General features: G+C 42.7%; 1 protein-coding gene across 2 annotated transcripts in view; it reads left to right on the top strand.

Moving 5' to 3' along the window:
• The window catches only part of LOC119161279 (QRFP-like peptide receptor), a 280,506-nt gene that overhangs the window by 94,342 nt on the left and 159,673 nt on the right, over nt 1-26,491 (top strand). The window lies entirely within an intron of this gene.

Below are 26,491 nucleotides of genomic sequence, written 5' to 3'. Positions count from 1 at the left end.
CAGTGGATGCACTTTGGGCCATTGTCCATTCAGGAGGAGTGGCAGCAAATCAAGGCCAACACAAACATTGGGCGGTCCCTAAGCAGCATCCCCAATAGAATGAATGTGGTTATTGGGGCTGGAGAGGATCCTACCCGCTACTGAGAGTTGCTAACTTTTGGAAAACGCAGAACACAAGCAATGAACTTGGTATCATACAGTATGAAATTTTCTTTGTGTTTTTTAACTGTACAGCATTCCAATGCTCCAGAAAAAGCATACAAAAACAAAATGTCTTTGATTTATGAATTTAAATACTTGCAGAGTGTGCAAAGCCGCCAGAATGCCAAGCTGCAGAGGCTTACTGGTCTACAGATCAGCTAAAATTAGTTGGGACACACAAGTTTGATGGTGGCAGCATGTGCCGTGTTTAAATGCGGGAGAATTGCAGAAACTATTGCGCACGTAATTTCAGGCCACGGTAAATATTTCCAAGTAATAAAAACTTCTCAGAGCACCGCTCAGTGGCGAAATTTTTTCACGGACTAAAACACTACAAACAAAGCAAAACTAATACCCCAAGAGTTTGCAACAATGTATACACTGAACCGGTATTTTGATACTGAAACAAGAGGGATCACCCACGTCTCAAATATGGTGACTACACAACACGTTGCGCTGAGATAAGCCCGCTTTCCTGCAACTTTCGTGGTTTTTCAGGTGCTTTTAGTTTGCTTCACGGCATAACGGGCACGGTGCACTCCCGCGCTTTTATTCGAAAAGAAGCCCCGCCTCTTGGCTCTTGTGCGCCTGCGTCGATAAGCTTCGATGCGCGGCCGCACTGCTAGCGCTGGCGCCCCGTGGAGCAAAGCCACGCGGCGCGGTGTTCGTACTAAGAGTGGACGGCCCTGTACGTATGTGATGCAGAAGAAACAGTGTTAGCTTTCGACCTAGTGCCAAGCATTGTACGGAATAAACTTATAGGTGTGTGCGTTGAAATAGCGCTTACGAAGCTCGATGTCGTGGGCTGGTTGCCGCACCCGCTTTGATATAAAACTAGAGCTTTCTCAGGCAGCACTGAGAATTCAATCAGTCACAGCTATTTTGAGCGAGAACGTCGCAATTACGTAGTTGATAGTCGCAGCTCTTGCACTGTATATTGCAGAACCTGTTTCGCTACGCGCTTTCCTTCGGGGTATGTTCAACGACTCTATAGCATGAATCCACAAAATGCTCGTATTGCCGTCTTTAAAATAAATTTTGCAAGCTAACTGTGAATTAAGAAATGAATGTCTAAGACAACCTTCACATGAAAGGTCAGTGTACAGCGAATAATATTGGTTTGAGCGCATATGCAAACATGACGCAGCGGTCGTGCTTTAACGAAGTACACTCACCATCGTCTGCAGAACATTCGCAAAATTGCAGTCGGGTGTCGTCGAAGCTTGATACCTGAAAAAACGAATGCCTTTGAACAACCTGGTAATAATTGACTTTGTGGTGGTTCTGTGGTGTACATGCACCATGTGGTCAGTAACACAACACGCGTAGATCGTCACGGTTTTGCTGCCACTGATCGTCTTTTAACCAGTCTGGAACACTGGGCACATGACTTTCCGATATAATACCGTATTCACTCGAATGTCATGCGAGGCTTTTTTTTTCAAATTTTTGCTGCTAAAGTTGACCCTCGCGTGCCAAGTACCGGAATTATACCTTTTTTTTTTCTTCCTATACGGGCTGAAATACTACCACTTCCGTTACAATTGTGGTCGTGTTACAAGAAAATAAATACGGTGAGTTTATTATACGGCACGATATGCTTACGCAACCAACGTCTTCATGTGCTTTCTTGAACGTTTTCAAGGCAAGGTTTAATTGAAAGACGCGTTACAATTTCCAGAGCACCAACCACTGCGCGTTGATGGAAATCGACGCCGGAGGGAGTCCATCGTGAATGTTCTGGAGTATTCTTGCTGTTAATAAATCTTTTTGTGGCTGTGGCATTCGTAACGCCGCATTCGTAACAATAACGCCGGTCTCCAAGCTTCTTCTTCTTTTTCCGATCATCGTGCTAGGTGGCATGGTTCACGTTGGTACTTGTAATGTACTTGTAATGTTTGCGGCCGTGCTAGACAGGGTCGTGCTTCATGTTCGAGGAAGCTCCAGTGCAGGTTCTTCTTGCGGTATGTTCATTTGCGAGTGGCAGTGTTATCGTCCCTCAACGAGAATTGTGCATAAAAGATGCCATTTCAGACATTAGACTGAATGTTATAAGTCAAAACATGTGGCGTAGATTGAATAATACGAATTCCTTAAAGGAAGACTTGCACCCTGAGTAAATCGTTCTTTTTTTTTATTTTGCTAAAGCAATATATATCCAACAAATTTATGTGTCCTAAAATATTTATATATATTAACCAAGTGAACTAGAATATACATTCGTCAGCTGCACATTGTGCTATCTCCTCTGAATGTGTGGTAATACATTACGTAGAACCGCAAAAGAAAGTAGAGGCAGAGGGATTGAAAGTTCGCATTAGAAGTTTTTCTTATGTCAAAGTAGCATACACATCTTTTTGTCGAGATTATGGCTTATAGAGTTGCACATGAACTGAATTCCAGGGAAATCTGGCAGCGGAGGCCACGTTGCGCGTCTCATCGTGTGGCGAGCGACCATAAAATCACCGCTCATCTCCTCTACTAGCTTTAACACTGGCTCCTGTGCGCCTGTACCCGGACTAAAACAGCCAGCGGCTCAAACTGGAAACAAAATGGTAGTTGAAAGTAAAATTACACCATATTTCTCACCGTCTGCCACCAGGGCATTTCCGGGGCAAATATGTCATGGTGCACAAAGTTATTGGCCGGCGCAGCCTTTACGGAAGATGTCCGGGTGAATAGATACGTGTGCACCGAGTCAAGCAAGACGTGTGGACAGCATAGGAGGCAACGCCTGGGCGACGCCGAAAAGGACAAAACAGAACTGAATACAATGTAATCATCAGTTACACACTGTAAATGCAACATCGGTGATTGTCTGATAGTCAAGCACTTCTTACCGTAAAAGACCTGGCGTTATTTCACTAAAGGAATGTAGACCAACACCCCAACACCTGGTGAACTATCGCCTCTCTATCGGAATTCGTGCTCGCGATTGGTATAATCAGGCGTCTATGAACAAAATCACTCCCTTTTTTTTTTATGAATTCCTCTGATGAACCGACACCCCGCCGCGGTGGTCTAGTGGCTAAGGCACTCGGCTGCTGACCCGCTGGTCGCGGGTTCGTATCCCGGCTCGGGCAGCTGCATTTCCGATGGAGGCGGAAATGTCGTAGGCCCGTGTGCTCAGATTTGGGTGAACGTTAAAGAACGCCAGGTGGTCGAAATTTCCAGAGCCCTCCACTATGGTGTCTCTCATAATTATATAGTGGTTTTGGGACGTGAAACCCGACATATAAATCAATCAATAAATCTGATGAACCGACAGTGGACCCCCTTTTTTGATAAAGTCAGTGAGTCATCCTTACCAAGAAACTTCAGTTTGTCTTTCGTCTGCGTCAGCTGTTGATAAGCTGTGAAACCTAGGAATTCCTCTATTTCGCAATATGAAAAGACAGCCCGAGATCGTATACTCCGTTATCAATTAGAGGCTGTTTCAGTAGTGTGGGGTGACTGCAACATCAGGCAGGCAACTCTTCATGCCCTTCATTATTTGTGAATTTTACAGTGGTAGAAGTTATTTTCTTTCTATTTTATTTCACCTATTTACTACTTCGCAAAGTAGAGGGCATGGGAAGAAAAAGCTCGGCAGAGCTCGACCATGCTTCCAAGCCTGTTACAATGCAGCGTCACGCAGTCGCAGTACACACATTTTGCACAATAAAGAATACTAAAGAAATCAATATGACAAAAATTCAGTACATGGAGAGAGTCATCAGCATTTCAAAGAAAATAAGCACTCGGATTACTTCATAACGACCCCTTCACACCTTAAAGTCCCAATATCAGCTTCATGAGAAAAATGCTAGTAGCTCACACCTACAACATACAACAATGTTAGCATCATTTCGTGCTAAAACATTTAAAACTGGATGTTAGGTAATTCTTAACACTTGAGCCCCATCCTTCGTGCGTGAGGACTTGGCTTTAATTTTTCCAGTAGCCTTAAACAGCACAAAAAACTCATTCAGGTAGTAGCACTAAGTTTTTGAGAATCAATATTTTTATTTTATATTTATGCAGGAGAACTAGGCGTCATTTATACCGACTAAATACTTTTGGAATAGCAGCAATTTGAAAAAAAAAAGTCGGCAGATTCCACGTACTTGGAAATCGACGTTATGCGAAGCATGCGGAGAGAATGTGACTGTGTTGCATTTTTTAATTGAGTGACACGTCATGAAATGACGCTACATTTATGTACAAATGTTGCACGCACACACATATGTTGAAGGGTTGTGGATATTTATATAACCAGTTTGCACTTGCGCAACAATGTCAGCTGGAACATGCGTATTAGCAACACTAGAAGCCGATATGTAGCGTTGATTCTTGCGAACGTGCTGGCCCTGGACACTGCTACATAAATCAACTTCTACGCATGGAACCTAACCACAATTGACGTTAACCTGACGGGACGGCTGTATCAAAGGAGTGCATAAGTAATGTTTATAAAATTGGGTTTGCAGCACTGCAACTATACTATTGACGTTTCACGAAGATTAGTATCTATTTGAAAAGTACATATAGTTCCGAGACCTGGCGTAGCTCTGTGGTAGAATGCTTTACTGCGACGCAGAATGCTTAAGCTCAATTTCTGCTGGGAGCCTGAAATTTATTATCTGCATCGACGCTACTGATGTGGGGTATTGCTTGACTCTCACACGTTAAAATAGCCAATGTGTGTTCTCATCGTTCCTGGGTAAATACTGGGAGTCAGCCACCTGTGGTCCATATCCGCGTGCCAGTGGCACATACCCGCCCTTGGGTAGGTGCCACTGTCTGGCGGGAAGTGTTTGACTACGTGCGCGACGGGATCATGACAATATTCATGTCTTGACCAGTGCGTAATATTGGTGAAACCATCTTACCCTCTAGTGCTAATTTTGGTGTACGCCAAGTCAAGAGGGTGACAACGAGAGCACCCAAACGTAATCTGCTAGATAGATAGATACGCTAAACGTCCCCGAAGTCCGCTAAGAAATGCTTCACATTTGAAAGCTGCGCAGAGGGATAATTTCTGGGCAAAGCGTGAATAAAGCGTAAAGCTTTATTTTGTAGAAAATAAACGTTTCTAAATTTGTGAGCGGGGAAGTGCCCCTTACAAGCTGGCAATATTTACTTGTGACATGAACAGAGATTTGAAAAGCAATAGTTTTGTTTCGGTAGGAACACGGTTATTATGGTATGAAAGACCAATAAAGCGGGAGGGAGCTAAGCCTACTTTAATAGTATGAATACTTCAAAGTAGCTTTTCATTAAACCAGACACACAGGGCTTTGAAAGTTGGAAGAATTTCTATGCTTTCAGGCCCATAGCTTAAAAATTGATAGCACAGCACAGTTTTACCTTCTGGACAAAAAAATTGTCGCTTTTGTTGGAGTCGCATTAATTTGCAAAGCATTTACGTTTGCTCATCGCTAGAGAATGCGAAGCAATATGTTGGTTTCCCCAGTAATTCCTTTCGATCTTCCCCACTAAAGAAAACACTCATGGTATGATCGGGAGAACAAAGTGTGACGCATTAGTGAAATGAGCCACTCTATTGAACAAAAAATAGGATGAGCCACGCATCACAATAGAATCAGTGACTCAAGGCCGACTGGTTTGCCTTGTGGTCACACTGCCCCTCACCTATTGTCGACACACACACACCGGAAGTCGAGGAAGATATATGATACTGTGCACGTACAACCGTCTTCATTTTGTTGTTATAAGAAAACAGCGATGTTGAAGTGTTTAGTCGATTTTTATATATCTCAACATGGTTAACTGTTGTTGTCTTTTCTGAAATGTCACCCTTCTCCTGCTAAAAAATTCTATTCATTGCTTATGATGTTTCCATGCAGTGTTTTTACCCGGACACTGTGTTCTGACTTGTTTTCACTGTTGCTACTTTGATTGTGATTGCAATAAATTCGATGCCGCATCTTTTACAATGTGCGATAACCAACCTTCACTCTTTCTTATGATTCAGTGCAAGTATATCAATAAGCTAAGAATAAATATGGAGAGGCATGAACGAACCGAAAAGGAGAACACAGCAACATACTGGGGCGCGCACAATGTCAAAGACTCGGCCTATTTTTTTTTTCCTTTCTGAGGACTTCAAGAAATCAAAAATAGTGAGTTCACATTTTTTTTTTGCAGCTTCCCTTCCAGTGGTTGTATAAACCCTGCTTTCAATTCAGAAAATGTTCTACAGTCTGCTGCTGAACGAACATCGCGACAAGTGGATGTAATAAATTATGCCCCCATGTCACTTTTGATCACCTTGAATTGTTCGGACACCACAATCAGGCCACGTCAAACTGACGGGGGATGTTGTTCTGAAACAGCTGTTGACACTCTCTGTCAGAACATGGCTTGTCCATATAAAACTCAGTGTATTGCTGCTTCAAGCCTGCGTCACACGACCAGGCGAGGCAATGTACAGCTTCCAAAAATAGTCGAATTACGCTGAAAAACCCTGTCCACATTGCATTGTGACGCGAAACAAGAATGCAGGAGAACGATATTGGTGTCAGACATTTCCGACAGCAGACAGACTCAATGACATGCCCTCTGACATGTTGACTACCTCGACATCGAGCGTTGGAAGACGTTATTCTGACTTGCTTTGACGCTATAAGTGGAGTCTTTTGTCAACTGCGAAACAGATGATGATGATGATAATTCCACAGCCATGGATTCTACCCACTCAGGGGGATCGGCTAAGAATCGATGACTTAATTCAGTAATTTTTTTATATTCAATGTACAAACCACCCACCAGAAAAAAAGAAAAAGAAAAGACACCCTAAGCAGAATGAAAGAAATGCAATAGTTGTTTGTCACTCGTTCTGATCAGACAATCATTCATTACCTTTAATAGGAATTAGCGTGGTTAAACGAATCTCTTGTTTATGTTGGAATATTTTTGCAGGAATATTAATCACTTAATAAAAGCTTAATTCTTTTACTTCCATTAAGGTACTTACAAAATGCAGAGAAAACGTTCTCGTGGCTGAAGCCCAGATCGGAAGCACGAAGGAAAGCATATTTTCTATTGTGAAGTTCAGCCACAGGCTAGTGAATGGGAGGACTAAAAGTATTTTTCTTAGCAATTTATATCAGTGACGCCATAAAAAATACTGATCTGCTGTTTCTGTTTCTGAACAAAAGTTGCCTAGCGGTGATATCGCCAGACCAGCCCTATGTGAATAGAAATTTAACGGGAGGACACTACATCATATGGCTTTCAACTGCCTTGTAGGACACCAATGAATTTTCCACGGAAATCATAAGTGAGTAAATTCTGGTGTTGACATTGTTGCTTCCATAGCGTCTGCACGAAGCAAAAGTTTTCTGTATTTTGTCGCAGTTATAGTGGCCACTTCGGGAAATACTGATAGTACTGATCCTTCCAATGCTGCTCGTGCTAGAGAGTCGGCGATTTCATTTACTTCTAAGCCGCAATGACCAGGTACCCATACAAATTTCAGTAGCTGCAGCTGAGGAGGGACTAGCATAAGGAGTGTCTTTAAGGCCATCGATTTTGTTGACGCCGTAATCGACATACATACTGGCAGGAAATCCGTGATTATGATCGCGTTATCGGCACTAAAAGGTAGCTTTCGCAGCGCTAGAACTCTTGCCAACAGTTTAGCTTCAAAAACTGGGGTGAAATCCAGTAATCTTATTGAAAAAGACCAGTCAAGTAAATGGGAGTATATACCTACACCTGTCTTTTCATCCATTACTGAAGCATCTGTGGCTATAATATTATTCTTTTCTGCGTGTGCAAGATAATCCTACAGTCGGCTATTTAAGACCCTATAGGTTTGTAATTTGGGCTTAGAAGGAAAAATCTCATCAAATTCTATTTTAAGATTCTGATTTGTAACCTGGGCCGCAATCCCATCTCGAATTTTTATATTTATACTGTCTAGTTGTTTCTGGACAAAATCAATCTGAGGTGTTGGAAACCGAGGCCAATGGGCAAAAAAAAAAGGTGTCTTTGTCAATTATAAAAGCATATTCGGATTGTCTTGGCGCTTAGCTATAAAAGTTCAGAAACGTCTGAAGCGTTAGGATAGGAAAACGTTAAGGCAATGTATGTAATCGTGCTTCCTGATACAAAACATTGTTTGTTACAAACTTAGAAAGTCCTAGACACAATCTCAAGGCTTCTCGTTCAAGCATAACCAGAGGCTTTATTTTGTAAGTAGGGCCACTTGAGAACAATATGCGCCCAAATTCTAGCATTGGTAGCATATACATTTTATATATCATCACCATTGTGCTTCTGCGTAGACCATATCGACGGCTTCTCAGTCTATGAAGAATTCCTAAGGCGCGTTGTGCTTTAGATTCCATGCTTTCTATGTGCAGAGTCCAGTTAAGGTTGGCATTATAAATTACTCCCAAATATTTAAGAGATTCCGCCTGAGTAATGGGCTCTTGTTTATAACATATAAAATTTAGATGGGATGTGATAACGGGAATATCAATACTGCACTCTTGTTTACATTTAAGGTAAAGCAGAGTGCATCAGGCCATCTCTCCAGTTATTGACATATCTCTGTAGCTTTTGATATAAAAAATATATGTCACTATGTGCCGTGAAAAATGCAATATCATCAGCATATATAAACACCTTCATTTCCTGGCAATGCGGGCTTGTGCTCAATAATATGTTAAATAGAACTGGCGAAATAGAAGCCATACTGCATCATTCTCTTTATCGGCAGGATAAAATTGGTAATACTGGTGTCTTTAAGTGGTGTCGGCTGCTTCTTTTCGATTACCATGTAATACAAAGAAAACAATAGTAATAAATTAAGAATTTTCATAAGATAAAAGAGCCGGAGACCATATGTATAGCAAAATATCAATAGTCATCACGCGAATACACAAAGTTTCGCACTTGACTTTGGAATAGACGCCATGTAGTGATTACGTTAAAAGCCCGCGTCGCGGCAATTCTGCTGTCAGTGTCAGCGGCGTTGGTTATAAGAGACAAATTGGCGTTGGCAAAGGGAAAATTGTGATGAATGTAATTAATAAACGTCAAGTGCTGATTGAATCGAGAGCAGATATTCTGCACGACAGTCAGCTGTTTTCCAATAAGGACATGCCAACACTAGATACGGCTGCGAAAAAAAAAAAGCTGTACAGGTGCGATGTATTGCGAGGAGTCACGTTAACAGATGAATTGCAGCAGGCGTCGCACAATGGAAATCGGGCGGCCACGATTGAGTGGTTCAATGTACTACTCAATAGAAAGTGCTCAGCGAAAATTGACCATTATCATCCACAGCATAAACATAGTACCTATAGGTGCGTAGTTGCATTTATCACTCTGCGGATGAACAGTGGGCACTTCGTTATATTCGCAAAACAATCAAATATGGCGTATTGGGCACTTAAGACTTCTGCTTGCCGGAGGCATTCAAGGGGATTTTAGAGCGACCAATGTTACGTGCACAAATGTTCCTTCTCTCACAGTAATGTTAGGGTGGCATGCAATCAAGAAACGTACAGCGCATGGGAAGACAAGGTCGAAGACATGGCACAGAAAGGTACATGATGATGATGATGATGATGATGATGATGATGATGATGATGATTACAAGGCGCCTTTGTGTGTCACTTCCATCTGTTCTCGTCTTTCCACGTGCTATAAGCTTCATGACCTATCTTCGCACCGCATTCTAGCTGTCCGCCGAGAAGCGGAGCGTGTCAAACGAATGAGAAGACGACGCGAATGAGGCTCGATTACGCTATCACGTTCTACACTCGAAATTGAAACTGAAGCGTTCTCCAACTGTTTCAACTGTGTCATGATCCCTGAAAGTCTCAGCATGTTACATAAGGAAGTCAGCACACGATCGCAACGAAATCATAACTTCATGGAAACATGTCAAGCGTAGTTTTGTAACGATCAAGTGTTCTGAGAAGTACATGTAACTTTTATTGTTGATGAAACATGTTTCTTTTTTCCAAAATCTTTTGAATAAACGCGTATCTTTTTTTTTTGACGGTTTGCCACCGGCAATTGATAGAACCTTTTATGTTTATTATTCTTTATCTTAAAGCAATACACTTGCTATCAGTGTGCTTCATGAGCAATAATATCTTGAACACCCAACAAGATTATAGACATGTTTGTCTAGAAGGTCATAGTATCACACATTGGTTGATTGATGTATATGTGAGGTTCAGCGTCCCAATACCACCACACGAAATTGAGAGTTGCCGTAGAAGAGGGCTCTAGAAATTCCGACGACCTGCGGTTCCTTAACGTGCACCCAGATCAGAGAACACGGGCTTGCATCATTTTCGCCTACATATAAAATCCAGCCGCCACCACCGGGACTCGATCTCACGAGCTGCGGGTTAGCAGCCGAGTACCTTAACCACAAATGATCGATTTATATGTAGGGTTAAACGTCCCAAAACCACCATATGATTATGAGAGACGCCGTAGTGGACGGCTCCGGAAATATTGATCACCTGGGGTTCTTTAACGTGCACCCAAATCTGAGCACACGTGCCTACAACATTTCCGCCTCCATCGGAAATGCAGCCGCTGCTGCTGGGATTCAATCCCGCGACCTGTGGGTCAGCAGCCAAGTACCTTAGCCACTAGACCACCACGGCGGGACTACCTTAGCCACTAGACCACCACGGTGGGGTTTGTAGTATCACAGTAGACTGCACGTTTTGTTCAGAAGATAGAATATTCAGGCAGTGCCTCAGACGGTGCAATAATGCACCTTCTGAGGCAGCGTGTAAAAGCCTCGGAGGATGGGATTATTGCCTCGAATTTTCTTTTCTCGCAAAAATTAGACAAAAAAAACAGCTTTGTGCATGAGTCTGTAAGAATAGTTCACAACAAAACAAATGGCACGACCTTCAATTTATCTTGAACAGAAAGCGAGCAGAAAGACAGCAGTAATGTTGTAACAATCTGTGCATCCACGCAGTATAGCTCCACGCAAAGACAGAAAAAAATTAGAAGCCATTGAGGAACATACTACCAACATGTTGCGCATGTATGTAGTGTTTCATTTATGCGCGTTCATATTTCGCATGCCTTTACCCTGATGTACATTTCTATGTGTTATTGTAGCTGTAGCTAGCAGCCCATCGCTGCAATTTACGCTTCCCTACGTTAACCAGTTATAGTTAACTCTCGTATACTGCCGCTTGTCATGTCGGCATAGAAGCGTGGGGAGCTGTTTTACTATGCCACACAAGCACTTACGTTTCTGAAACTGTCCGAGACAGTTGAAATTGCTTTCACAAGGTAGTGATGAAGAAATAAAAAAGTACCAAACAAAACTTTTTTCAACTGGTTTCTTTTGCAGTAAGCTGCGTCGCCGAAGTAACATATAGAGCATATTAGTGGTGAAAGTGGTAGGGCACTTCATCAGCAATCCCTGTTCCTATTATTTCATGAATAATTCAATGAGATGAGTCTTAAATTGAATGGATGTAGTCTTCCAGTTTATAAGAGCAGACAGTGTTCTGAACTTTGCAGCCTTTCAAGCACTTCCCGATTTCGAGATCCTCATGCACTATAGTGTTTCTGGACTGCATATCCTATGATTGTGAATTTCCATTGGAGGCTTCGGAACGCCTTCTGCGCGGGTTTTTCTGCCTTTTCTAACGCAAGTTACTTCCTGCTCGACAAATTAAAAACCAGACTGCGTTCATTAAAAGGCGCAGTTTGGTAATGAAATATGATACACCGATGGGCATGCCCGCCTCCCTCATCCTATTGAGCCGTCAATTATAGCTGCTTTGCGCAGGAAATCTGTACGCTTTATCCCCATTACAAAAGCAGTGCAGGAAGGCAGCATAAGCGTATACTTAATGGAACCCTCTGAGCTTCAGTTCTTTTCTCATGTCTCCATTGCTTACTAGCTACAATTTCGATGCCTGTTATGATGCTCCACACCATGAACAACGTTCTGTAAGAAAGCCCCTTTCAAGCTACCGGATTAGAAATTATGCCATATATTCCGGTAATTTACAAACAACTACGGAATCAAAGGCAACAAGCGGCGGAGGCGTTCGCAAAAGCCACTGGTAAAGACTCAGAAACTACCTTCATTTCGAGCTCCCGGTCCTAGACGCGACACATCTCACAACACGAAAACGAACTTTCCGTGTGAATCTGGTTTACAGGGCAAAAACAATATTTACAGTTTCGCGCAAAAAGCGATGCATTGACGAGATATGCAATGCATCTGAAAGCTACAAAGAGGATTTGTAGTTTAATCTACGCCATATGGAGCAATTTCGCGTACACATTGAATCAATGAGCATGATATCTGCACCGGGAAACAAACACATATCCCCCAACGGCCCAGAGCACTGGTTTTCTCAACTCGCTCAAGATCACTGCAAACCCCCTTTTAGATTCTTTAGATTCGCGCAACACTGGTGCGCGAGACATCGAAGTTATGCCAGTGGAGACATTCCTAATTAGGCTGCCAGCCCCTTCGGCTGGCTTAACCTTTACAATTTTCACGCATTACTTGCAAGATGGAGCGCCAACCACGCATACAACCGTCTTCTAAGAATTTGGCCTGCCCAGCTAGGCTTGCAATGGTCTTACACCATGATGAGTATGGCAAACTAGGTCGTAAACCAATTGATACTGATCGATTGATACGTGGGGTTTAACGTCCCAAAACCACCATGGATATGATTATGAGAGACGCCATAGTGGAGGGCTCCGGAAATTTAAACCACCAGGGGTTCTTTAACGTGCACCCATATCTGAGGGCACGGGCCTACAGCATTTTCGCCTCCATCGAAAACGCAGCCGCTGCAGCCGGAATACAATCCGGAGACCTGCGAGGTCGTAAACTGATTCCGTCTCTTTACTACACTTGTTACGGGTATAAGTCAATCATGCGGAGCAGAGATGAGTCGGGAAAATCTGAGATACGGAGTCAGTGAACATTTCATAGTTGCTGGATTATTCAGTGGGTCCATCCGCAGGTAAATTAGGCTGCATGTTAGATCCACAAGTATCATGCTCCCCCCTTCCCAAGCTCAGCATGTCAGCGTCTCTCCCCAGCACACGCACTTTATCCCGCGAGAACATTACGTGCTATCTCTCTAATGCCTTCTCTCGATTGCAAATTGTACCACATACGGAGCGTGACAGAAACATTTCCCACATGGATTTTGTACGAACAACCACGGTGACGACGACGCCTAAATAAGATTTTGTATGAGTGCCACTATAACTGCCTTTGAAAAAATTACATTGTTAATCATACATTGAGCTTGCTGGCCTTCTCTATTATACGTTCATGTATATATGTAATTTGGTTGGCCTGTCAGAACGAAGGATCAAAGTAAAAGTTCTGTACGTGATCACTTTTCACTACTATAACTGCGGAGCATTCATTATGAGCTTTCTTTTTTCTTCCCAATACTTATGAGACAATAAAAAAACGAAAGCAATATCGAAGCCATTCAGTGTCTCCGCAGAAGTAGAGTGATGTTGTAATTTGACCTTCTAGAGGAAGCCATGTATCATCATGACAAAGCTACTGACTGCTGTGGACATGATGCTTCTTTTCATGAAATTCGAACTCAACAGTATATGAACCCGAAAAGGGTTTTACAGTTAACTACCAAAGGAGTGAACTTTCGCTTCTCCGAATCTCTCCTGGAAACTTGCCGACAATTTTCTTGATAAAACGAGCGAAATAAATAAATGCGTATAAATTTCCAGCTGTCACAAGCTATTCTACGTATCCATCATGTAGAAGTAATATATTTGCCCTAACATTTCATGCGAGCTACACTTTTTGAAGTGAGCAGAACAAAGTAAGATAAACAGCGAATTTTAGTAACACTTTACTGCAACGCTCATTACTGAATTAAAGCGCGTGACGACCATATGTTGCGCCAGTATAAAAATTAAACATCGGAACTGTTTCGAGGCATGCCCATGAGCACTATTTGCACTTTTATGTCAATTTTCGCGGCGTGATCGTCCTATAGGTGGCAATACCGTCCCCGCGCAACCGTAGATAGGCAGTCGGTGGCGTGTATACAAATAGACGTCTGTGCAGCGGGGCTTCGTTGCGAGAGTGTCTGAGCTGATTGTCGGTGAATAAAATACGTTAGCCGTAGTTTGCTGGTAATATCTACGCTTTTCTCTACTGAGCTGGTGCACGAAACCTATGCAACGTTATCATTACCCGCGAGAAAAGCGCATTTTGCCTTACAAATAAATGCTCGCTCTGGGGGACTGTCTTCGTGCTTTCACAATAAATCACATTTTTGCTGTGTTGTTTGTACGTGGTTAGCTTGTGTTCTGCCAGCTACGCACAGCTGTAGCGTGAGTGTGCTATTATTAATTCTTTATCATCTGCATACGACAGAAAAAGATAAAGATCGCAGACAGCCCGCATATCTGTTCAATTAGTTCAGTATGTATACCACCTTTCGTGCCTTATACCCATATGCAATTTTTTTTTTTTACATTTTGTCACCATGAAATGAGGGACAGCGGATAATTCGAGCCAGGAAAAATTAGTGGCTGACAGCGCTATGCGTGACACTTCGTTTGCTACGTATACGCACATGTTCTTGCACCAGCAAATGTATATAAATATTTTAAGAGTTCAACGTTTTTATAGGCGAAAATGGCCGCTGCCTTCCGTCGGTCACTAACAATGCCACACAAACACTCAAGACAATGTAAAGCAGATTATACATTCAGTGCAATTATACAACATTATATGTCAGGCATGCCGTCTCAATCAATTTTGAATGTATGGGCCCTCTAATGTGTTCTAAATCCAAGCACGTGGTTTTTTAGGAACAGTTTTAAGTAGGAAATGTCACAGTTTATCTGATGGTAATATTCTTATGTAGTGGTACCATGGCCAGCTAAACATAACCAAGGCGCCTCGCTTATTCGATAAACTGCAGTGCCGTAGCTGTTCACCTACCAACAGCGCGAAAGGGCATGGCCCAGAGCCTCGTTTTTGTTTAAAACCAAGGCGTTACAACGCTGCGTTCACACACCATTTAATATCCCTCACGTTTGGGAGGATGCCAAGGGCGTTTTACAATGTGCTTGAAGCAGAAATCGCCGCCCACTCTGAAATTATTCTGGTGAATGGAGGCTGCGTCGACAATAAACAGCGCTCTAGAAGGTTGCACGTACTCGCCGATCTTATTACGCTGCATTAGCAGCCCAGCAAGACTAAATGCTTTCTTATGTCGTTTCAGGCATACGTACAAACAGTTACACTTGCACTGTCATGACCGGACAATTCACACTTTGAGAACGTGCATGACGAACGTGCACGTCGAAAAACGACGCGGGTAGCAGTTGGCGCACGGAGCAATCAACACTTGCGGGCTTCAAACAGTTGCCGCTAGGCGGCGACTTCGCTCGATCTCACGGTGAATATGAGCGCTGAGATTGGGACAGTGTCAAGATACTGTGAGTGTTTTATTGAGAAAGAAGAAATATTAGCACAGTTAAAGCTTTTATTGTTATTTAAAGTTATTTTGTTTGTCTCTAATTCCACACGAACATGCTTATTTTGTGCGTTTTTAAGGTTCCCCATTGACCATCGTAGCTAACTGACATGCCAGTGAGTCAGTCACCTAGTTAAGAACTTTGTTGAGATGTCCTTAGGAGTTCAAGCCACCTGGGAGTGTACGAGAGTTATTCACAATAGCCGCCGTCGTATAAGCGACGCCTGAGTCGGGGTAGAAACGTGGTGGCGTTCCGCCAGTTCAAGGACCTTTTTGACTGCTCGTGGTGGAACTCAGAGTTTTTGAGAGCCTATTTCCAGCGCACTCACTGATGAGAGGTCCGAGGGGTAACACTAAATTTACATGCCAATGGGAAGTTTTCTTTTTTCAGCGAAGTGAACCGAACATCCGAAAAATCAATCGTTTTACGCGGATCTAGGGAACAGGAGGAGAGGGAACGGGAGAAAGAAGGCAGCTATGGAGTATGCAAGAAGAATATGCGGTTGGCTATTTTTTTTTTTTTGCTGGATAGGTAAAGTAAAATGTAAATATGGTAAAAAGCCTGAAATAAATACCGGTGGTGGTTTTTTTTTGGGGGGGGGGGGAGGGGGTGCATGTGTTGGCACCCTTCATTAACGTCCAACTGACCCATGGAGTTACAACGGAAAATATGGGCTCTTTTAAACCACATGCATCTACACAACAGCACTTGTACGTCCATGCTTAAATAGGTGCTCTAAATGGCGTTTCATTGGATGCCGCGAATGCTGCACCCTGTGCATGTGAACGTATTCTTTTTTTATAACTCTGAATACGCTTCCAAAAAGTACAATTGCGACGAAGTAAAATACGAATGCAAGTTTAAACAATAACTATGCCACCCCCAAAGGTGTGCTGTTCTCTACCGCAGTGGCTAAACATGTACACTGGATTACAGCGCCTTTCATTAGACAGTGCACCAATTTTTAATTACGACTTCAATTTAAGTTGCGTACATCATGTACTATCCATCGATTGTATGAGTTTTAAGGGAATCGGATATATATTTATATAGTCGCAGAAATGAAGATGTCTTTCCTCCTGCTTTGTTTTCCGAAAAGGTATACTCTCCGATTACACCAGTGTATACGGCTTGCTGTCACAATTGTCTGTTGTCATATATATATGACATCCTTCCTGACCACTCCTCCACGCCGTCGTCAGCTTTAGTTGATGATTGTGCAGCCAGGATTAAGTCTTCCCAGATTCCATGCATAAACTATGGGCAGAACGTTAATCTAAAGACTGGATCTCTTTTACATCTTCTTTGTCATAAAACTGAATGATAGCAGATTAATGTCATGCCTTATGGTGGCTTGGCTTTAACATGACAAAAGCGACATTTTTAACAGTATAAGCATATCTTATAGGAAAGCTTTCTGTCAGAGTTCCAAGTAATATTTTCAAACACGCTCGCTTAACTGCCAGCAAATTTCATTGCATGCTCTTTATCCGGCTGTTCAAACAAAATGGAACTCCTAGCCAGCACCAAGGACAAGTGTAGATAAAATGCAAATTTGAGAACGCAAACAAAATTATGCCGCCTTCTCAAACAAATATTTAAACAGAACAGTGGCATTCAACCAACGTACGGCATCATTGACAGGATCAAGACCACGGGCTGACTTCGGCACTAAAACTTTAGATTATCAGATAATTTCGTTGTGTGATTCTCACCCAACATTCATCAAACTAGCCAGTAAAACCAGATTTCTTTCTAGTTTTAAAAAACAAGTACAACTACTTCTCACGTCTCCTACAAATCAATAAGTTTTTAACGCCCCGCCGCGGTGGTCTAGTGGCTAAGGTACTCGGCTGCTGATCCGCAGGGCGCGGGTTCGAATCCCGGCTGCGGCGGCTGCATTTCCGATGGAGGCGGAAATGTTGTAGGCCCGTGTACTCAGATTTGGGTGCACGTTAAAGAACCCCAGGTGGTCTAAATTTCCGGAGCCCTCCACTACGGCGTCTCTCATAATCATATAGTGGTTTTGGGACGTTAAACCCCACATATCAATCAATCAATAAGTTTTTAACGGTGTCTTGTAAAATACTGATGTTTACCTTTGGCTTTGTATTGTATGTGCTTCATATGCAAAGATATTTATTTTCTTTATTACAGTTTGTACAAACTTTTTTCTTCGTGTCAAATGTTTCTTTTTATTTTGATTTACATACTCCCTAATAAGGAGTCAATTCTTTCTATTTGTCATTATGTTTTCGCTGCTTGCGTTGCTGACTTCTGCTCCTGCTGTCAGACATGTAAGTTTGGGGTAAAGGCCTTGTCAGGATACATGAGTCTCCTATTGCTTTACTTCGTGCACATATTTCTCTTGTATATAATATTCCTTCATAAGGCAAAACAAAATTAAAATTGAAAATATCGAAAATACTGCCATTAATTCCTCTAAAGGTCATGCTAAACCTTCTTTATAAACTATACATCTACACTCTATTAGCTACTGCCATTTTTTGATCGCCTTTTCTTCTTCGTGAACAAGTGGTCTGCCAACTGCAGCCTGAAGACCGCTTGGCAGTATGTGGCCTCTGGCACTGCGTCAAGCCAACTCCACCTTTGCCCTTGCCGCTTCCTATCTGAAGGCCGACAAGACAGTTTTGACCTAAAGTACAATTTTCTCTAGCAGCTTAGGTTTTGTTGCAAGTTTGTGACATAAACGTTGGAAATCAATATAATTTTTATTTAACCCAGTTTTAAAACTTAGTGTTGTTAGCCAAATCATTACTTTTTGGCAGCACCTGTCCTTCCTCCTATCTCCCTCCCCCATCCCGATTTTTTATGTGACCCCACCTGCATTGGTTTCATGCAACCTGGCCCTCCACCTCAAACGGTTGGCGTCCACTGTTTTAAATCATAAATTACATTTGACGTAAACAGGCACTTTCTTTAAAAAAACTATCTATTTAACAACCCTGACCAAGGCATTTGAGACATGGGTCGTGACATGCTCCTAACCGCTGACCCATCAACACGTTCCCGTGTATATAAGACAGCGATTATTCATACATGTACATACAAAGGAATGCGAAGACCCCTAAACGAGCTTGTCCGCGCGAAACAGATTGCCCCACCAACAATGCAGTCGTTGCGCGATGGTGTGATTGCCGCAACAGCCGCTAATAGTGCCAGAGCATTTCGCGGAATGACTTTCGTGTTCTCCGATCAGATATGAAACTCGTTGGAGCTAATATATGTAACAATGAATGTTAGATATGTTATCTGCAAATCATATATAGCTTGCGGATACGAAGGAAGAATAAATATAAGCCTGCTCCTATTTTTGTCTGGTTTGTTGAGCAATACAACAGCGTATCATAGTCATATTTATGTACATAACTTTGAAAGCTTCTGTCTTCATAAAAAATCTGTTTTCATTTCATGTGTTCTGTTATTAGCTCAACTGCCGGCAAAATTACTGCTCCCTTCGTACTTTCGTGTGCTCAATGTTTCTGTAGAGTTTTTCATTCAATGCAGGGCAGTTCTCAAAAAAAAATTTATGACGTATAGCCATCTGTATTTTCAACAAACGAACATTAGTGCAAATAATTTCTCACATTTAAAATTACTTTCGATGGACAAACAAACGCTTGTTTATCAAACTTACTTAAGTGACGACTTGGCAGCAATAATAATGGAAAAGTAGTATAGCGCCGCAGAACGAGGCCTACCCGTTTTTTAATACAAAAAGTACGCAGTTTTATACATATTAATTAGTAAATTGCAATGGTGTCACTAAAGCCGGGTGTGAAGAAAGTGCGGTCATTCTGTTACGTCAGTTATAGCAACTCTCGGGGACAAAAAAGTAAAGAACTTTGAATGAAGGTGCGTAGTGGCTGTATTACGTTATCGTGGAAAGTGGCAAGTCGACCCGCTCGTTGTATAGGTGATCACCTTACCTTTGTGTGATATGCTTCACGTTCATCTGTTTCTTTCCCGCTGTGTGTAAGAGAACCGCAGTTTCCATTTTGTCTTTCGTTGTACACAGCGTAAAACTCAGAAGCATCTTTTTCAGTGCTTCTTCTATAGGAAACAATGTGACAAACGAGTGTGTTTCGCCCCCATATATGCGCAGTTTAAGAAACAAGCACTACGCAACCCACGCAAATGTCCACCACCACATGCAGTGGTGTAGCGGTTAGAAGGGTCGAGTATTGACCCAAACGTCACGAGTTTGACCCCAGCCACGGCGGTCGCCTTTCGGTTCATGGAGGCGAAATGGTATACAAACAAGTTCGTACACTGCGCCATGTCATTGCACGCAAACGAACGTCAGATGAGTGAAATTCCCGGAGCCCTCCACTGCGGCGTCCTTCATAATTATATTGTGGTTTTGGTACGTTAGGCCGCATGTATTAAAACTAATTATTATCACACGCCAGTAATAAGTAGACCATGCACTTGGGCAATCCCGACAACTTGCCGTTTTTCCGGATCAGATTCAAGCGCGACCGATAAGTGTTTCGCTCGGGAATTTCAGACAACTTTGCCTTTGTTCCGCACAAGATTCTGCTGTGATGCGCCTTTATTCAGATTTCACCACTTCCCTGCCACAGCCACGGAACCTTCCACGTGAACTATAGTGAGCAGCCACGATTTCTGCACGCGACGCGTGCTCAGTAGGGTATGAATAGATTGAATTGCGTGCCATTTCTAGGTTTTATAAAAAACCAGGCACACCATACTTTTTGACGGTCGACAGCTTTTCATTGTAAACAAGTGCTCTCAAGTTGACGAAAAGTATCGAAAATAACTATTTTTTGGTTACAAAGCAATCTTAGCTGCAGCTAGGTATTTCCGCCACCATGCCTAGTTTATGGGCAGAACCTCATTACACGCCTCACTCTGAGGGCATTTTTTGCTAGTATCTCTATACTCCCACTCCCCCACCCCTTAAAAAAATATTGTTCATATTACTGCAGTGGGTGTGCGTGCGTGCGTGTTTGTAAATCAAGCCCTACTTTCAGTATGAATGAAACTCGCACTCAGTTCAGAAAAATATTGATTGATATGTGGGTTTTAACGTCCCAAAACCACCGTATAATTATGAGAGGCGCCATAGTGGAGCTCCGAAATTTCGACCACCTGTGGTTCTTTAACGTGCACCTAAATCATAGCACACGGGCCTACGACATTTCCGCCTTCATCGGAAATGCAGCCGCCGCAGCCGGGATTTGAACCCGCGACATGCGGGTCAGCAGCCGAGTACCTTAGCCACTAGACCACCGCGGCCGGGCAGTTCACAGAGCTATAAGTAGCTTAAGTAGAGATCTGACTTCATGGCAAAACATGCCCCGATTTCAAACGCCCATCGCGAGTGCCGTGCTTTAATGCTGTAGCTATTCCACAATAGATACGCACGTACAGAAATTCAGAACAAAAGTGTTTAACGTTACCCAGTCGAGTAGTCAGCGTTAAGTAAAATCGACAGGAGCTTGAATTATTTCTAGGTCTTACGCTATCCAGAAGTAGGTCAAGTCAAACAGCATAACAATATAAAGACCACGTTCATATAGTTTTTGGTGCACAGATATATGAAAAATATTACGTTATTGTTTAGCCGCTCTTGTTGCATTTTCGTTATCATTAAAGATGTCTATCATAAGGCATAAGCACCCCTTTCGTATAGGTTGAATGCGAGGAGTGTACGCACATTCACAAACTGACAGGTGTATATTTTTCTATACCATGAACCACTATTCACTACTTTGGTATTAGAACAATGACAATATAAATACATTATAAATCACATATGCATAAATAATGAAATTGCACTGCGCCACAGAACAATATGTTTGTACTCTGTTCCCCATGAGTAAATGACTTTATTAGTTCCACAATAGACGCGAGTTAATTCAGCGTCCTTTCACTCTTTTCATCAAGATGGTTTAGTTACAGATTTCAAAAATATACAGCTTGCGTTTTCTCCTCGTTCAAAAGTACATCGTAGAATCTGTTGCGAGTTAAACACCAATAATTAAATTAACAGACTCTCCCCTAGTTTCATTAGTTGTGTGTAACACCAAAAAGAAAGAAGCAAGCGCTTGAGACCATTCCTTTTTCTTTCGTACATAAACTGTGAAAGTATCCCAAGATAAACCATAGCTTCAGCTAAGTGTATCAGTTATTCATTTAGACTGAATCGGAACGCCCTGCATATGTGTGCATAGCCTTTTGTTTTCCTAATTTACTTCATGTTTCTCTATCTCTACCGTATTTTCGACCATTATTTTCCCACCCCTGTAGATGGTAGCAAACTAGTTCTTCTAGGTTAACCTCCCTGTCTGTTCCTTTTATTTATTTTTTTCTCTCTAGCACTTGTATGTTTTACATGCTAGTCAGATTTAGTTGTGTGATGAGCGTTATAACTGAAACAGTGCAAAAGACTAGACAAGGAACGCGGTCAGGAGAAGCGCATTTCCAGGTTGTTCTTCATTTTCTCGTTTTCTTTTTTTCATCAAATTTACGGCAATAAAGTCATATCAAGAAGCTAAACTTCAGACTCTTTTAAAACCATGAACACACTACGAAGTCTTCGATCACGTTCACAACGTTATAAGTTTTTGGGCGGCAGCCTGTTATTAAAAGGTATACGCTTCATTTGGCTTGTGACACGAGCCTCGAGCATGTTACCAGTCGGTGAGAAAGTGCCATTCGGGTCTCACCACTATGAATGATCCACAAAGCCCACATTCACAAACCTTCTATTAAGCCACGATCGCTTCCTAATTGACCGGTGTCAAATCAGCCATGAACTTTGATTAAGCCGCGAACTATATAGATCTGCTGTCGATAAAGGTGTTCTCACCACTATGAATGATCCACAAAGCCCACATTCACAAACCTTCTATTAAGCCACGATCGCTTCCTAATTGACCGGTGTCAAATCAGCCATGAACTTTGATTAAGCCGCGAACTATATAGATCTGCTGTCGATAAAGGTGTTCCGTTTTCATGAGTAGTCTGAAATTGGCCGTTACACCTGAATTTGTTGAAAGTGGTATGAATTTGTTGAAAGTGGTTGCCTCGTGAAATTTCTGCAAATGCGATTTACGCAGTAAATGAAAAACTCGATGACGTTTGAGCGTCTTCACCAGTACAGGACTGTAGCAAGATTTAACCCTGTTTGCATTTCGAATTCTCGTTCCCAACCATCCGCGCCTACACAAAACTTCTTCGGCATCACTGGTTCTAACACTATCGCGGTAATACATCTTTTGTGGTAGCCAGCAAGGAATCGGTTCGACAGAAAATGATCCCGTTCATTGCTACAGCACATGCGATAGTTTATAAAATACCGAGAGGATTACGAAACGACATAAATTTTTCGCAATAACGAGATAAAACACAGCATATCAGACATGACGTTAGTTCTACTGTCTTTGGTGAGTTGATGAGTGATATGTGGGGTTTAACGTCCCAAAACCACCATATGATTATGAGAGATGCCGTAGTGGAGGACTCCAGAAATTTCGAGGACCTGGGGTTCTTTACGAACGCGCGCAAATTTTAGCACACGGGCCTACAGCATTTTCGCCTCCATCGAAAATGCAGCAGCCGCAGCCGGGATTCGATCCCGCGACCTTGCGGTTCAGCAGCCGAGTACCTTAGCCTCTAGAACACAGCGGCGGGGTAAAGAAAACTGTCTTTCGTGAGTCACTGCATTTCGAACTGGATGAGGGCTGCAGTATGTAATAGGTGTAGTAATCAATTCAATTTACCCTAATGTCAATATTTGCACTTTTTTACCAATACTATAGGTGAAAGTGCACGAGAGACAAGTCACCTACGCAGACGTGTACGCCGTGACTGTTCAAGCGGCATGAGCAGAAATAGTAATAGTAATAGTCCCGTGATCGTCTTCTCTAGTTTAGAGTGACTGTTTTGAAAGTATCTGCGAAATGCTTGTAAACGTTACAATGCTCCTTGCTGAAACTTTCCACATGCCATTCCAATGCACCTACACGGTTTCTTACAGATTCCACATATTTCAATGTATTTGCCATTAGTTTCCAAAAGTGTTACCGAAATAGATGTAATTATTAAAACAAATGAGAAAAGTTTCCGTACGGCTGGGTAGTTTAATGTAGTGACTCAGTTCTTAGCTTGCTTCCAAACTTTTCTGACCCCTCGTTCTCGCAAGGGGACGATGCTGGTAAAAGACAGCTGGTATTTCTACGGAGTCGAATGCCTTTTCGCTTATAAAGGCCCCTAAAAGGGGCTTTTCAGACTTGGTATATTTGTCGATCACATAATTAATCACATGGGTGTGATCTATTGTGAAGTACCACTTTCTAAGAAAAGTACTTAAAAAACCACCTTGATCTTTTCCTCTTAGCGACATGTTCAGAACGGCAAAGAAAATTGAAAGCTGGTAGAAATTATCATCTTTAAAGTCATTCAAATAAAAGACGTGTTGATTGATATGTGGGGTTTAACGTCCCAAAACCACCATATGATTATGAGAGACGCCGTAGTGGAGGGCTCCGGAATTTTAGACCACCTGGGGTTCTTTAACGTGCGCCCAAATCTGAGCACACGGGCCTACAACATTTCCGCCTCCATCGGAAATGCAGCCGCCGCAGCCGGGATTCGAGCCCGCGACCTGCGGGTTAGCAGCCGAGTACCTTAGCCACTAGACCACCACGGCGGGGCAAATAAAAGACGTGTGGGGTGTAAGATGAAAAGAGAATGTAAAACTGCGGCTCTGTCTCTCCTGAAGATAAAGCTATCACTCGCGGGTGTCAAGATGAGAGAGTACGCCCGAGAAGTGTCTACACGTCGCCTTCATTAGGCGCCCCTCCGCATATAACCGCGATCCTTTAACGAGCCATTAGCGTGCAGCTTAGTCGAGACGTCAAGGGTGCTCATCAGGCCTGTGGTAATAATTGTATGCCAAGGCTGTCATCTGGCCTGCATGATTTGCCTGCCATCTCTTTTTTTGTCTCTCTCTCTTTCTTTCTTTCGTCTTTATCAGGTTGTGTGGTTATACTGACAGGAGGCTAGAGGGCGGTCAATTTGCACCGATACCTGGTACAGCTTTCTCAAAGGAGGTGTCCTTCGATGCTGTCTCGTGTCAGGCAATGAGACGATGGCGTAAAGCTATTGCCTGTCGTGTCTAGCTGCAGCTTCTCGTTTCGCATCAGGTTACGGCAGAGACTGTCGCGGGTCGCGTGAAAGCGGTGTCGGGTGAATAGACAGAAATGAGGCCTCGTTAGCGATGGCACCTGAAAGCTAAGGCTGGAAGGCGCGTAGATCTGTCCAATAATCCCAAACCCCCTTTTACGGTTTTCTTTCTTCGCTTTATTCTTGAAGTCCTTTCCTGGAAGGGTTCACATTACGCATTGTATAGAATCCCGTGGTAATGATCCCTCGTGCAAAACAGAAAAACGGTAACACGTTCTTTTCATCCCTGTGTTGCCCCGCCGTGGTGGTCCAGTGGCTAAGGTACTCGGCTGCTGACCCGCATGTAACGGGTTCGAATCCAGGCTGCGGCGGCTGCATTTCCGATGGAGGCGGAAATGTTGTAGGCCCGTGTGCTCAGATTTGGGTGCACGTTAAAGAACCCCAGGTGGTCGAAATTTCCGGAGCCCTCCACTACGGCGTCTCTCATAACCACATGGTGGTTTTCGGACGTTAAACCCCACATATCAATAATTCATCCCTGTGTTCTCTATATTCTGCACGTCGCAGAGAGCCCAAATTTGATAGCTTTGGTTTCATTACGGAGCTGTTTAGAATCATGCGTGACTGAGCACATTGCGGCTCTTCGCATAATTCTTCACTGTCTGCTTCATAGATTGCTGATAATAGTGTCACTGGGATAAGTCGTTGACTTTTGGTATCCCTGTCATACTCGTTTATTGAAACATTACACTAACTGTTCGCGTTGCAAATTAACACAATTTTCGTTTAGTGCTGTCTTTAAAATCCCACAGGAAACAATAGTATGAGCGTAGACCAAGAATGCAAATGCCCCGCGCCCTGCCCATAGAATCAATTAGCATAATAAATCTGACTATATGCGCAATCGCAATAGGATGTCAATTGTAATTTGGTGCTTTTTATTCCCTGTTGTGTTCGTGGAATAGGCTTATGCGTCAATAAAATACAATGCTCAAGTCCTGGATTGGCGGTGATTTTTCTTGCTCGCAGAACAAGTAGTGGTGGCTTAATAGCTTCAGCTGTATAGATATCAGATGCATTTTAATTATCTAGGGTTGCCATAACCAAATGGGCTCTGTTGTACGCATTCTTCGTCTGCACAGCCTGAATTTCATTGCTTAAATCCCGGTGATTTTCGTTTTGTGAGCCCTGTAATGTCGAAGTTGGATGCGAAACATGACAACCACGCATACAGCGACTTTGTCTATTTTCACGTGTTAGCGACAACAGTGGTGTCAACCTGCGGGGGAAATCAGTTTCATTATTTGTGTGGCTTTCGGCGTTCCCTAGCAGATTTAGAGGAAGTCAGCTTTAGAAGCCGCGTTTTGGCTTCGTAAATGAGGCTTGATGCTTACAACTAGGAATTATCTTTTACGTTTGTTTCATTTCTATGACATCGTTTAAGCTGACCTTTATTTGAGCCCTATTTTACGTCCACTTCGGGACGAAGGCTTCTCCTAATGATCCCCAGCTCACACTCTCCTACACGAGCTTAATACATTTAATGCCGTAACTTTTGATTGCCCTTTTAGTTTAGTCCAATCGTCCCTAACTATATTGTGCA

The sequence above is a fragment of the Rhipicephalus microplus genome, chromosome X (assembly GCF_043290135.1).
Source record: "Rhipicephalus microplus isolate Deutch F79 chromosome X, USDA_Rmic, whole genome shotgun sequence".
NCBI lineage: Eukaryota > Metazoa > Arthropoda > Arachnida > Ixodida > Ixodidae > Rhipicephalus > Rhipicephalus microplus.
The sequence above is the reverse complement of the archived record's forward strand: the minus strand, read 5'-3'. Positions and strand labels throughout refer to the sequence as shown.